This window comes from Nothoprocta perdicaria, unplaced genomic scaffold, assembly GCF_003342845.1.
Source record: "Nothoprocta perdicaria isolate Ctin4 unplaced genomic scaffold, notPer1 scaffold_137, whole genome shotgun sequence".
NCBI lineage: Eukaryota > Metazoa > Chordata > Aves > Tinamiformes > Tinamidae > Nothoprocta > Nothoprocta perdicaria.
In genome coordinates, this window is record NW_020454505.1 from 484,271 (window position 1) to 498,341 (window position 14,071).

A 14,071-nucleotide genomic window follows, 5' to 3' on the forward strand; every position below is an offset into this window, starting at 1 on the left:
CACTTCCTCATCCTGGTCAGGAGGCCTGTAGTAAACTCCCACCACTGTGTCGCCCCTGCTGGCTTGCCCCTTTATCCTCACCCACAGGCTCTCTACTCATATATCTTGTATCCCATGCAGCAAATAATAGATGGCCTTGCCATAGAATCTCATGAAACCATTGTCCACATGAATAAAACCTATTACTATTTCTCTCATACTAGTGAAGTGCATTGTGTCACCCCTCCACACACACACACACTCATTCTGCGACAGCTGGTCATCATTCCTGTAGATCACACATGCAGACAGTGACAGAATGAGGTCAGACATGTCCTGAGGCATTGGGTCTGCACCTAGGTGCAGGTTCCCTGCTTCTGGACAGCAGTTTGAATGGAGCTGCTCTATTTATACCGGCTGTGCTAAGCAGCAGTGTGGATGGCAGTTGGCACCATGACTTACCTATTTTTGTCTATATCTTCAGTTTTACACATAAGCTAAAAACCATCCATCTTCCTCTAGTAAGAAAAGTTTAGTTTTCAGCGCAGTTGAAAAGGAGCCTGCCATGCCATTTTCTGCGTATGTCCCTCAAAGATCGTCCATCGAAGCTCTGAGCAGAGTCAGCTTCCAGGGAAAAGAACATCATGAAAGGGGATTGAAAGGGAGATTTCTCATGTGTCATCTGCTAAGTCAAATCTTGGCACAAGAATAATGCAGCTAAAGCTCCTTGAACAGATGAAAAAAGACTGGAAGTTCCTTGGGACACATATATATAGACTCATAGAATCATAGTCATTATGGTTGGAAAAGACTTTTACGATCGAGTCCAACCCTCAATGCTTTTTCATATATGCTTTTTCATAAGAACGTGCTGTGAGTTGTCTTACTTGGGTGTCTGAAATGCATCAAAAACAATGCAAGATTTACCTTAACGGAAACTAATTTCTATTCTTTTATAAAACATATCATTCATTTATAAAACATCTAGCATAGATGGGCTATACTTTACACGGAAAGAGTCGGCAGAATAAATCATCCATACACTGTTTCCATGAGAGGGTAGGGGAGCTGTCTTGCTGTTCTGTTCTCTCAGGTTCATGCTGGACAGAAATCAGAATAATTTCAACAGGGCCTAATAATTCCGCAAGGTCTACTTAAATAACCAGTTGAGAGTGAGTTCTAGGGAAATAAGATTAATCAATTTGAAGCACTTTAAAAATATTTCTCCATTCCTAATCTATGTTTTCCTTTTAATCCCCTGATCCTCATTAGTTATCCTGGCTTCGATGCAATGCTATCCATCGCGAAACAAGTTAATGGAGTGATGATGAGATGGAAATATCATTCGCTGCAATTGAATCCTGCCAATTTAACCCCTAACTTCAGCAGGATAGTAGTAACTGGGCAGAGAGCTGCTGAACTGCCTAGGAACATTCCAGTTATTTGCTTATTCATTTAGATTAATTATCAGTGAACTTACTCTAGCCATAATGTACACAGCTCTAGAGAGGATTGTAATATAGTCACAAATGTCACAACAATTCGTCTTTCACATGTGGTTGTTAAAAAAAATTGTTTGGTTTGTACTATATCTCAAAAACAAGGATATTATTCATAAGAGTAAGAGTCTTTGCCTTGCATGAAGCTGCTCCTCCCTTTGCTCTTCAACAGACCATTTTCCAAAAGAATTTTATGTCTTTCATCAGATTTTTCTAAGGGAGGGAAAAAGCTGATTCCAAAACAGTAGCTTTTCAAGAAGAAAATCATAAAAGCCTGGAGAAGCTCACTATTCCAGTAGTGCAGATGAAAGCCAAATTAGCACATATCCAACCATGAAATTGATGTCAACTCAAATGGCAATTGAATAGTAAATATATTGTAAGTTTTGTCTCTCTTTCCTTTCTTTTCCCAGTTTTCTTTGGGGAGGTAGCAACTGAAATGCCACCAAGGAATATTTTCTCTATTTTTTTTCCACAGTAATGACTGCTGCATCATTGTAAATACTACCTTTATATTCAACAATTCAAAGTTAAACCAAAAGGAAAAATGCTTACTTGCAAGAATATTTGCTAGGCACTAAATCCCAGGGGGAAAAAATAGAATGAAATGCGTTTTTATATCAAGAACAAGAATCTTTAGTAAAATCAATAAGCTGTAAGGAATATGATCATTACTTAAAACATCCATGCTGATTTATGTTACAAAATTAACAGAATTTGAGCAGAAGGTTGTTAAAGATCTCAGCATTAAGCAAGATCTGGGAAAGTTCTCTCCGATGTGAGATTTAAAAAAAAAAACAAGTTATTTTTACAAGCTTTTTACATTCCTATACTGCATAGAGAGAATATTAATATCTAGGATGCTACAAAGAAAATCAAGAATAATGATCAGTGATTACTAAGCTATCCCTGATGATGTGAAGGCATACGAGGCAGCAAAGTATTGGACGAAATTAGTTAAATAAGCATGAGTGTTGCTACACTCAGATAAGTGGAGGGTAAAAATTAAAATATAAAATATTCACATACATAAAATAAACACAGTGATTCTCTGGACATCCACATAAAGGCAGGGTGAGTAGATGAGGATTTACCTGGAAAGGAGCTGCCCTCTCTTCTGTGCTGCTGTGAAGCCTGATTCTCAGTCACATGCAAAAGGTGCAACSATGTTACAGACCAGCTTTGCCCAAAGGGGCATCTGCATCCAGCCACGGTGACAAATTACTTTTCAGGATTTAAAACTATCCCTAAGAGTAGCATTATAGAAGGTGTTTGATTTTCTGGTATTTTTCAAAATACACTAAGGGACCAAAATTACCACTTCTGTGCTTTTCCCTGTATCAGCACTCGCCCAAGAGAAGATGTAGAGGTCCAGCAGTTGTTCTTCATATTGGTAGTGCTCACAGTGAACCAGCTATGATGCTATGTGCTCTGCCACTGCTTATTGCACAAACCCATGAGGATTTCAGGTTAGTCTCCAATGTTTCTTACCCAGCACCCCTCTCAAAATATTCTCTCACTGGAGGGAGGCACATACCCTGTGAAATACATATTCCTCGGTACAATGACCTTGAGAAACTTCCGCATGTTATTCCCATCCCTCTACCACAGTTCCCTAACACTCTTATTGTGCCTGTAAAACTAGTTTTGCATCTGGTTTACAGTGTAGTTCCTTGAAAACTTTTGCTCTGCACATCTGAGGCCAGAGAACTGCAGAGTGGGGGCAAGAATGAGCAAACTGGGAAAGACAGACTTTCTCAAGCTGCTTCAGTGCTACAGAAAACATGTCATCAAGTTAGTGTCTGAATCTTCCTTCTATAGAAACATTTGGGTAGAATTTTGTCTGAGACCAACTGAATATCAGTGAACTCCATTACATTAACTAGAATAGTGTCTGATGCAGTCAGAGTGAACAGACAAAATCTAGGCCAGAATTTCTAGGATTGCAAAAGACTTTCGATGTATCTCAGTGTTTCACTGATTCTGCAGACTGAAGGGTGCAGATGACTGGTTCAAATACTTAATGACTTCACTGCAGATGATCTGAGGATAAACATGCAGCTGCTTAGACTGAGAAACACTCAGTCTAACTCACTGTTTCTTCTACAGACCTTTACTTSTCAAAGGCATAGCAAAACCTTGATGGTCCAAAGTCACAGGGAGAATTTATAAATGTTTGGAAACTCTTATTATGAATACATATATCAAAACCAGAATAAAGTGTCTTACTCTGTTGTTGTTCCTCTACTTCCAGAGTTTTTCTTTGTTAACCCATATCTTGCAGACAGAGATGTACATCCCTTTTCACATCTGTAAGATAACAAAAATACCTTCAGCAGTCTGAAGCACAGAGTAKCTTTTGCTGTCTCGATGTACAGTGATGCATATGCAGTACAGTATTTTGGAGGAAAGATGTCATTGTAGTCTGTGACAGCAGCTCAGTGACTACAACCCAGACATGTCAGAGGTTGCTTGGTCTGAAATACACCGCAGATCTCAGTACAGGTTCCTTTCCTGCTGATTGATTTCTAGGGTGGATCTTGCATCCCAGMTGGAACTCTATGTTTCCTCAGCAAGCCACACTTAAGACAGCTAATTAAAAACTGTGTAACAGCTGTTAACTCAGGGGAGAGAACTGCAACTTCTAAAACGAAGCATAATAATATCAAACACGTTATTTCATTCTTTCACATATACTAAAGTAAAAGCAGTAAAATTACAAAGAAGTCATAACTTCATATGGCCGTCCCTTTGGCTAGTATAAACTTCMCAACTACTTGTCTCCAAGGAAGGCACACCCACTTATTCCAGCCAGAAATCCAGCCCAAGAAACCTTCAGTCACTGAAACAGCAAGTCTGGATCAATCACTGAAACCCAGGCAATTATTCCAAGTTTACATCAGTACAACAGAGATCAGAATCTGGCCCAAATGTTAATTGATTTTTGGAGTCTCTCTGTCTGGCCATCAAGAAACGCCTGCTGGGTGCTAACATTGCGGTCTGCACTAAGACTGAACAAAACAAAGGGGAAGAGTGGTGAAAAGCTGCGGATGGTATTGTCTAATGTGCAGTAGTTGAGCAATGAGTGCCAAGCRTTGCGCATGTTAGGTACAGAGAAACGGAACACTGCAAAATTAAGTCACTCGTTGTACCAGAGTCTATATCTGGACTATCTGGACATGGAAATGGTTTATAAGAACTTGTTTGCAGCTATACACTATGGTTACTAAGACGAAGAGGAACAAATACCTCAGGATCCCTGCTATCCATGATGAGATCTCAGTTATTTTACTGTGTAACATTATAGATGTCCCTTTCTCTCTAAAATGGATCAGCCTGTAWGGTACTATTTCACAGAATCATAGAATGCCCAAGGTTGGAAGGGACCTCAGAGGTCATSGAGTCCAACCCCCCTGCTCACGCAGGGTCACCTAGAGCACGTGGCACAGGGCTGCATCCAAGCGGGTTTTAAAGATCTCCAAAGAAGGAGACTCCACAACCTYTCTGGGCAGCCTGTTCCAGTGCTTTGTCACCCTCACAGTGAAGAAATGCTTCCTTAARTTCCTGTGGAACTTCCGATGCTTCAGTTTGAAGCCATTTCCTCTAGTCCTATCACTGTCCACCACTGAAAAGAGGCTGCCCCCTCCTCCTCACTGCCTCCCTCCCTTGAGGTATTTATACACGCTGATCAGGTCCCCCCTCAGCCTCCTCTTCTCCAGGCTGAACAGGCCCAGCTCTCTCAGCCTTTGCTCATAGGGCAGATGTTCCAGGCCYCTGATCATCCTSGTAGCCCTGCGCTGGACTCTCTCCAGCAGCTCCACATCCCTCTTGTMCTGGGGAGCCSAGAACTGGACGCAGTACTCCAGATGTGGCCTCACCAGGGCTGAGTAGAGGGGGMTGATCACYTCCCTCRACCTGCTGGAGACGCTYTTCTTAATGCACCCCAGGATCCCGTTGGCCTTCTTGGCCACCAGGCCACACTGCTGCCTCATGGTCAACTTGTCGTCCACCATGACACCCAGGTCCCTCTCTGCAGGGCTGCTCTCCAGCAGGTCCACCCCTAATCTGTRCTGGTGTCCAGGGTTATTCCTCCCCAAGTGCAGGACCCTGCACTTGCCCTTGTAAATTTACAGTGGTTAGCTGTGGAGAAGCATCTTTTTTGCCTTGCTTCCCAACAGCTCCACAACACAGAGAAGCAGCCTGTGGTCTCCACACTCTTTCAGGAATGTTTCATGTCTCTGCAGGCACATTTCACAGGGAACAAGAGAGGGTTGCTCAGAGGTGCTGAAGCTAGCACTAACACAGTAGATATGTCCATGCAATGCTGCTAGGACAGTGTGAAAATAATATTCAAGATCATGRTTTTGTACACACACAAACAAGGGCTCTTACCAATGCTTGTCGCCTTCGCAGCAGCATCAAACTGACGACTAACCTGCTTCTCAATGGAGAGCTCTCATTGGCACCATAAGCCTGAACACCTCTGCACCATCCTCGACTGCATGGTTAGGAGTAACTGCAATCATTAGCAGAAGAGCCAACTCCATGTCTTACCATGAGGAACTCTGCAAGAGATAAGTGTGTTGTTCACACATGAGGGTGAACTTAGCCACAAATGCATGCCATCCTTCTTCTGCCTACCAAAAGTACAGAGCCTGTTGCTTTGAGTACATTTATGGTTTGAAACCTGTGGTGAGGCATCCAGGTGAGTATTTTCACTTCCAGCTGTCATACAACAGAGGAAACTTAACACAACCTCCTCCAGCCTTGTTTTAAAAGACTGGGCTTTGTGAGACTGCATCTGACAATGCTCAGGCAATGGGGTGAACCATGAATCTGCAAGACGACCACAGCAGAAATGGGCATGTGAGATATGCCATGAGTATGACACCTTGTGCAAATCTAGGCATGTTTGGATTTTCTAACTGAGTGGAGTCGTTAGGCTCCAGCAGACAAAGGCCTGAGGCAGGTTTAGGCTTAGGTTAGAAGCCAAGCTTCATGGTCCTGGGCATWGAGACTGGTCCCAAGGCCACAGGGAGTTGCCTCATGGAGAGGAAAGTACTTAGGATGATGAYACCACCAATCCATGATGTCATGATACACATACTGTTTAGTCTAAGACTCCTGGAAATCCTTAAATCCACCTTGAGTTAGAAAATATCCAAAACACAAGAATTATTATTTATCTTCAGGCTTTGTCTTTGCTCACGGTGACAATAAGCACGATTCCAGCCAGTTACCTCTGTGATATCACCTCTGACAGCTATGTCAGCATGTTGGCTTGATACTTCAAAAGCCTCATATATACTTTCCTTTAGTTCTGAGTTGATCTACCTAATACCAGCCTATATTTCYTAGCAGATGAACTCAGCCATATTTACTAGGGAAATGTTTAATGTTTAATTGGGAAGTTCCGTACTTCAAAGGCCAGCAGATCTGTAGTGAAAGAATCAGTAGAAGGATAACCAAACACTTCGTTAAAGACAATCAAGATCTAAATCAATCTGAAGCTGTTGTATAAAAAGAGTAGTGGGATTAAAGATGTAAATAAAGATGATAAGATACAACTTTGTATCTCTTCAGTCCTGTGGATTGTTGATCGTTGTGGCCAGTAGGACTAAATGAATTTCTTACAAGATAAAAATCAATGCTTCAAAGCAGGTTGRCATGAATAACCCTTTGACCCCTGTGGTTAGGAGGTGTTGGAAAAAGCAGTGTGCACTTCTTTGAGCCCTCTGGAAAAGTCACTACATTCGCTATGTCACTCTGCCCTTCAGGCCATAATGGAATTCTTAATACAAGGCCATGCTAAAGGCACTCACATCTCTCTGTGTTGTTCAGAGATTTTTTAACTTTTGCCCTAGCACAACACTCAGCAGAGCCCTGCAGATTATCACAGACTCCTCACATACTCTGTTCAAAATTGTGTGGGAGAGCTTAATCCCAGCTTCTTGACACTTGCTTGTTTGTGACAGGGAACCAGAGGTGTTTGAAACATAAACAGAGGCAGCAGGGTCAGTTATACCTCYTCAAAAAAGAAAATCCTCACAGGAACAAGAATAATCTCACCAACACAAAAAGGAATTAGCACTTTTTATTAACTTTAGTTATGTARGCTGTACATCCCAAAATTTAAAATCCCACTCGAATAAAAAGAGCAGTTTCAAAGGATGCTGAAATTTACTATATGCTCGTCCTCAACTACAGTCCAGAGCTACATGTGAAGTATCCAAGGTATTTTTTTAATTAAATATTTCCAGTAATGGGCAGTTCATACTTTACTGGGGAAAGACCTGACCTGCTTCATATCACAGCCATCAATCAGCATTTCATGAGGCATCAGTCCATGAGCCAACACATATTACTTTTACTTGGTGACGATTTATGGTCAGGCATTCCTGCGGGCCTAAAAATCTTTTAACRTGGTTCAAGCCAACAGTACAAACAAATCCATGAAAAAGAACAGACATCAACCAATACGCTCCAGATTTTTTTATTATTATTTTCTTTGTTGAGGTAGAAGCAGAGGTTATGGAGGAAGGATATTGTCCTGGGATATTTACTGGGATAAAATTCTATTTAGAAGCTCAGTCCAACACTGCTGGCTATCAGATGACAACTCAAATGGCAGAAAYTGAAGCCAGCTCTGGAGTTCTCTGACAAGGACAATTGACAGGAGAAAGACAGCAAGGATATACCAAAGTGCTGACATCTGGAATATCATCACAGGACTTGGAAGTTAGTTTCCATAAAGAATGGTCAGGGATGAGCCATGAATTCAATACATAGCTCCCACTCTCTTCCCAAACAGATAATTCTTTTCTGTTGAAGCAAGTTGAAAGTCTTTCTTATGTGTTTTTAATTGTGCAGTGCTTTTTTTTTGTATCCAACAATCTTTACTACTTTTTTTAAGGATAATAAATTCAAAAATAGTATCAAGGCAATTATTATTTCTAGAGGTCTTTGTCAGCATCTGTCCTATGTTTTATAACTCGGGATTACACTGTTGAGCAGCAGTGTTCAACCTACCAAGAGAGTGAGCTGCAAGCAACATCAGCTGCTCTGGCACTTGTAGATGCTCATTGCTCCTTCCCCAGACCCTCCAGTCCTATGAGGAAGGCACAGACCGCCCTGAGGAAGTCCCTTCACTGGGGGAGCCTTGCACAGGGCAGACAGGGGGCAGGTGCCAGGGCATATACTGCATATGCAATATTTTGGAGAGATCTGAACAGCGGCTCAATATGGGTACATGGAATATATCTGCTGTGCYCAGGTGACCTACGATACATAGGCAGAGTGGGTGCAATCAGGTAGGAGGAGTGGAGGTGTCATTTTCCCTGCTACAGGAGGCAAGTGTTGCCTCCTGCAGCAGGTAAAAAACCTTAAAGGTTGGGAACATGTTAAGATTAACATATTTAGTTGTTAAAGTGCTTCTGCTCATGCAACCTTAGTTAATTTGTGTATAGATTTGTGCTGGAGGACAAGCACTTAAAAAGTGATTTTTTCAAAGCAGTGAATTGGCACACAGCTTCAGAACTAGGAAAAAATATCCATAAAGCAATCCTACAGAAATTAATTTGCTGGAGCCTGACCCATGAATCTGAGAGTCTTCAAAATAAATCTCTCCAGTAATTCATCATTGTGACAGATCGCCTCCTCCTTGCAAGGCTTCTCCCTCAACAATATCAGTGTGGCATTAAAACACCAAAAGGTTAATGTCTGCACGTGAGCTTACATGAGAGCTTACTCTACTAGGGCTGGCCTCAGCTAAGGCTCAAGGCAGTTGTCCAGCCTGACTGTCTGAGGCCACTTGGGAAGCTCCAAATATTCCACTGGTTTCCATCTGCTTTTACTGAATAATGTGGGTTGAATTTGCCAGCCCCATGCAGATACTGTGCATAACTTGGAGCACCTTAAAATATACACCCTTAAAAGCACAAAGTTTCTCTATGTGAGCAATGAGTTGAATCTCTGGTTAATGGAGGGCCGAGTAATTTACCTTATCTAAGACAGGAGTTCTTAAGCAAAATGATCATGTAGGTTTAGAACCACACAGATTCTATATAAACTTCACTAAAAAAAAAAAAAAAAAAATCACAAAAAAACTTGTTTTTCTCTAAGTTTAGATGATGCTAAATCATCCATCCCATACTTGCAGAAATTCTCATAATATCTTTCTTGAAAGGATTTATTTAACAATAAAGACTACAACTTCTTCCAAAAAGCTTTATTCTCTTTCTTGAGGTACAGATTTGTGCTATTTTTAGCACAAATAAAGTAATTTTAGGACTTCTTCACATGCAAATAGCTGACATGTTTATCTAGTTGGCTTCACTAAGTGGCTCCTCAGTTTACCAAGGCTTGTTCTTTTGAAATCAATCATTTTATTTACAGACCTCCGTTTGCTTATCCATTTCATATAGATAAAACCAGTTTGTGATCATTCAGCTCATGTCATCATGCAGCCATATCATCTGTAACGTTAAAATAAATAAATAAATAAATAAATAAATAATGTATTACAACAGCCCTTTTTGTTTTACCTGTCCATTTACCCATCCATTGCTTTCCAGTCCACAGCTTGGAAGCTGAAGACTTACCTAGGAATCTTGTCCAAGGAAGTTGTTACTCTCTAATAGTGATCTCTATCAATATAAATTGAAATTACACCCCTCAAACCAGTAAAATCTCTTCACATTTCTCAAAGCATTTTCCTCCAAAATGAATGTGCTGTAGCCCATTGAAACTTTGCATTTCTCTTTTCATCTAGTCCTTAATAAACAATACTAAGACATTTATTTCATGCTTTTCTATTTCTCTTTTCAAATACATGAACAGGAGCTCCTTTTCTGGCACTATCAGTGCAAAAATGAACTTTTCCATGTCTTTTATATGTAGGAAAATATCAGTTCTCAGGATGCTTAATTCCAGTGTCCTCTGAAGCATTTTTCAAGAAAGGACCAAAAAACATGTATTATTACTAAATAAAAGATTACCCCCCCCAAAAGAAGGAACAAAAATATTCTCATTGAAAAGACAAAAAGATCAAAATGTTGACCAAGACAATGTTTCATAATGCCCAGGATAACAGAATGGGAAAGGAAAAGCCAGAAAATTGGAAGATATTGTAACAGAAAGATTGAAATAATATTCAATTGAATCTTTTCCTTTTTTTCCCCTTTTTCTTTCTCCTTTATTTTTCACACATTTCTTTACAGAAAAATCTATCACATGTTACTAATTTTCAACATTTTTTCATAGAGAAAACACATAAAATAGTCATGTTACTGAAAACTGTTCTACGGAGTCAAAAAGTCAAGGTTCAGCTCCTTGCCAGTATTTCTGAACGTTGTTGCAGGCTGACACCAACAATCTGCCTTATCATTGCAAAGAACTGACAGCTAATAGTACCTCAGCTGTCCTTCCCCTCCTCACTGCAGAACAGAATCCAGCATGAGAAAACCCCGCTCTCCAGCAGATCTTCCTTGGCTGACACTGTGAACCTCTTCGGGCAACTCCCTGTGGTTGCACAACTTGACCCACTGGATGTGGCAAGGAGGTTATCTCTGCCCCACACACCTCCAGCCCTCCCCTGTTCTGCAAGGTGCTTAGACCTTATTTACTTTCCTTACACCTCAAAACCAGAAGGCAGCAACAGCATTCCTGGAAATCCCTGTCTGTGTTTGCCAGACTTTTCATGCCCCCTGGGGAAAACTATCACAAGGAGTAGACACAARCAATTCCCAGGTCAGCCCCGCTTTGCAAACAAGTAATGCTATGGAGCAAAATACAGAGGAGGGCTAAGAAAAAATGGATTCCTATGCCCCAAACTGGTAAGAGACATCTCACAATTGATTCTCTCTACTATTGCAGACATAATATTAAAATAGGTTTTTGAATAACTGTTACCTTTACTTTATATTGTATGGCAAATTTAGTCTCTTGATTTGTGTTCTTATAGGTACTAATACCAAAAAACAATGAATAAGCAATCCTCTTGTAAGTGTTCTCTGTAATAAAACTTATTAACTTAACAGACATAATGTGGAATCCCCATAGGGCAAATAACAGTAGGCCAAAAAATCCCCATCCTCCAAGCAACTGTGTAATTTCAAAGGAAGTCTTTTTTTACTCCATGGGAGTGGAAATTACTCATAGCATGACAAATCTGGAAGACCTATCATAGGTTTCGCTCCTACTTGTCACCAATCTTTTAAGCCTGACATCCAGCTTCCAAAATTATTAATAATTTAACGACTATTTTCTTGGGAAGGCCCTGTCCTAAATGAGAACCTCRGTCCAACCCTTAGGGAGCAGTGGACATTTTGAGAATTCAGCATAATTTTTCATTAGTGCTCTTTTGCTGTGATGCCGAGGGAATGGCACTATTGCAACTAGGGCTTCGATCCAATAAAGCACTTATGCACACGCATAACTTCAACAGGATTAATCATGTGCTGCAGCTAAACATATCCCTAAGTACTATTTACAGATAAGAACACATTAGTCTGAGTCCATTTCTGAATTCTGTTCAAACAGAACATTATGCAGTGGTACAGAACAGCAATACACCAACTGCTGCTCCTTAAACACAGGAAAGGAACATCTGCTCCAAGTGATCGGAGGTATAAAGGACAATATTCAGAAGCTGCCCACAGGGGAATAAACCTGACACAGAGGAAAAAGGAAAAAATAAAGGAATAAAATAAAATTAAGTGGGGCTTTTGATGGAGTTGCATGACTTCACGGCCTCGTGTAATAAGACATCTAGTGCTGCTGGGCAAATTCACAAGCTCATTCCCTGCTGTGTGTGCATATGGGGGAGGAAGACAGCTGATCTTTGACTGAAGACCATAATAGTAACAAGGTGATGGAAAGCAGATGGGATGTGCAACAGGCAAGTTGTCCTCCCGCAGCTCCGTTCCCTCTGAATCTCTCTGGATATGTGAATGACAGCTGCGGAAACAAGTTCCTGAATTTCCTCGCTTAATCCAGTAGTTTTTGTAATTTAAGTATAAATGCTCTGGAAGTGATGATTAGCTTTTCTATGCAGTACATTGGTAAGTGTCTTTCTTTGAGCGGTGGATGCTTGTGGGAGAGGAACCACAAATTAAAGTGATGTTGTCTTGCTAGGTGGTGAGAGAAAGAACTAGGGAAACAGTCCCAAAATTGTTTTCTCCCTAGCAGGAGATGACCTACCTCACTTTACAGCTCATGTGAGTTCATTGACTGCATTTTTTTGTAATTGCCATTAAAATTGTTAACGATAACAATCATAGATTAAAGACACAGTTGCAGCGCTCTGTCTAAATCAGAACACAATGTTTGTTACTAAAAGGAAAATGTAATTATTGTTTAATAAGCCTCAATATGGAAAAAAAATTGAAACAGTTCAGTGTGTTCTTGGTTCAGAAACAAAATGCCTCCTGGGCAGTTTTCTTTGGACTCTGGACTAGGAACAGCATATTCATCCTCTGTAAGAGGAAAGAAAAAAGGAGAATATCATAAAACTACTACAGTGATGGAAAGTTGTGAAAAATAAAGGGTTAAAGCTACCACCGCCCCATATTACCAAACCAATATTATTCTACAGTGGTTACACAATCTTCTATGCTATTCTTTTCTCTAACAAAGAAGCATTTTGTGTTGTGAAATGAAAGTTTTGGGGCAGTTCAAGAAAATGTTGACCCTTTCTGTTCATCCCACCATTATGCCAGAAGCTGTAGCAGCTGCAGCAGCAAATATGCACTGCCTGCTCAACCCCTCTCATTCAAAATACATTTATTAGCCTTAAACTGTAAGACCTTAATGGGGCTCATGCTGGTTCTGACATGCTTTTAGGTGCTCCTGAAACCTATATGCAGTGTTCCAAAATTACAGAAATTCTTCCAACGAAAAAGGTAGGATAAGATTTTTATGTGCATAACACTTAGCTCCTTGCTGGTTTTATAGGTGCCCATCTTGTAAGTATATTAACTGGTAAGACCGGAAGACAGTATAAAATCTTTAAGGCTTTTTGGAGTCTCTTTTCCCTTCTGCTTTTGAGACTGAAAGTCTGTCTTAAAGAAATAAGAGTCAAAATAAATACTTTTTTTTTTTCCTTTCTTTCTCTCTCTCTCTCTCSCCCTTTTTGGTAACAGTTCATTTCCATCCAAGTAACTGATGGAAAGCTCTGAGGGCTTTCTGATCGTATTTTTATAGTCAGCAGCATATAATCACAATTTAATTTCTGGATATGCCTCCCATATACTTGTCTCAGAGCACAGCTCTCCTCTCCCCACACAGGGGCATGTAACAGATGAAGTAGGGCTGATTTATTACAGCTCTTTAAGAAAGTCTTATTTTTCTTTAATTAATTATAATACTTCTCCTGCATGTTGGCAAGCGCCTGGAGTGCTCTGACACATGGCAGTCTTCTCCTTTCATATTTGAGCATAAACAAGCGAACGAGAAGGACACCAGCCAGGGAACTCTTAAAGGTTGGTGGGTTTGGTTCTCCTTTGAAAAAAGTTCCCTGGCAGCAACACAAAAGCCGGAGCCTGGATCACCACCTGTAGACTCTGACTCATTCTTCATAGCTGAAAAAAGTCAAA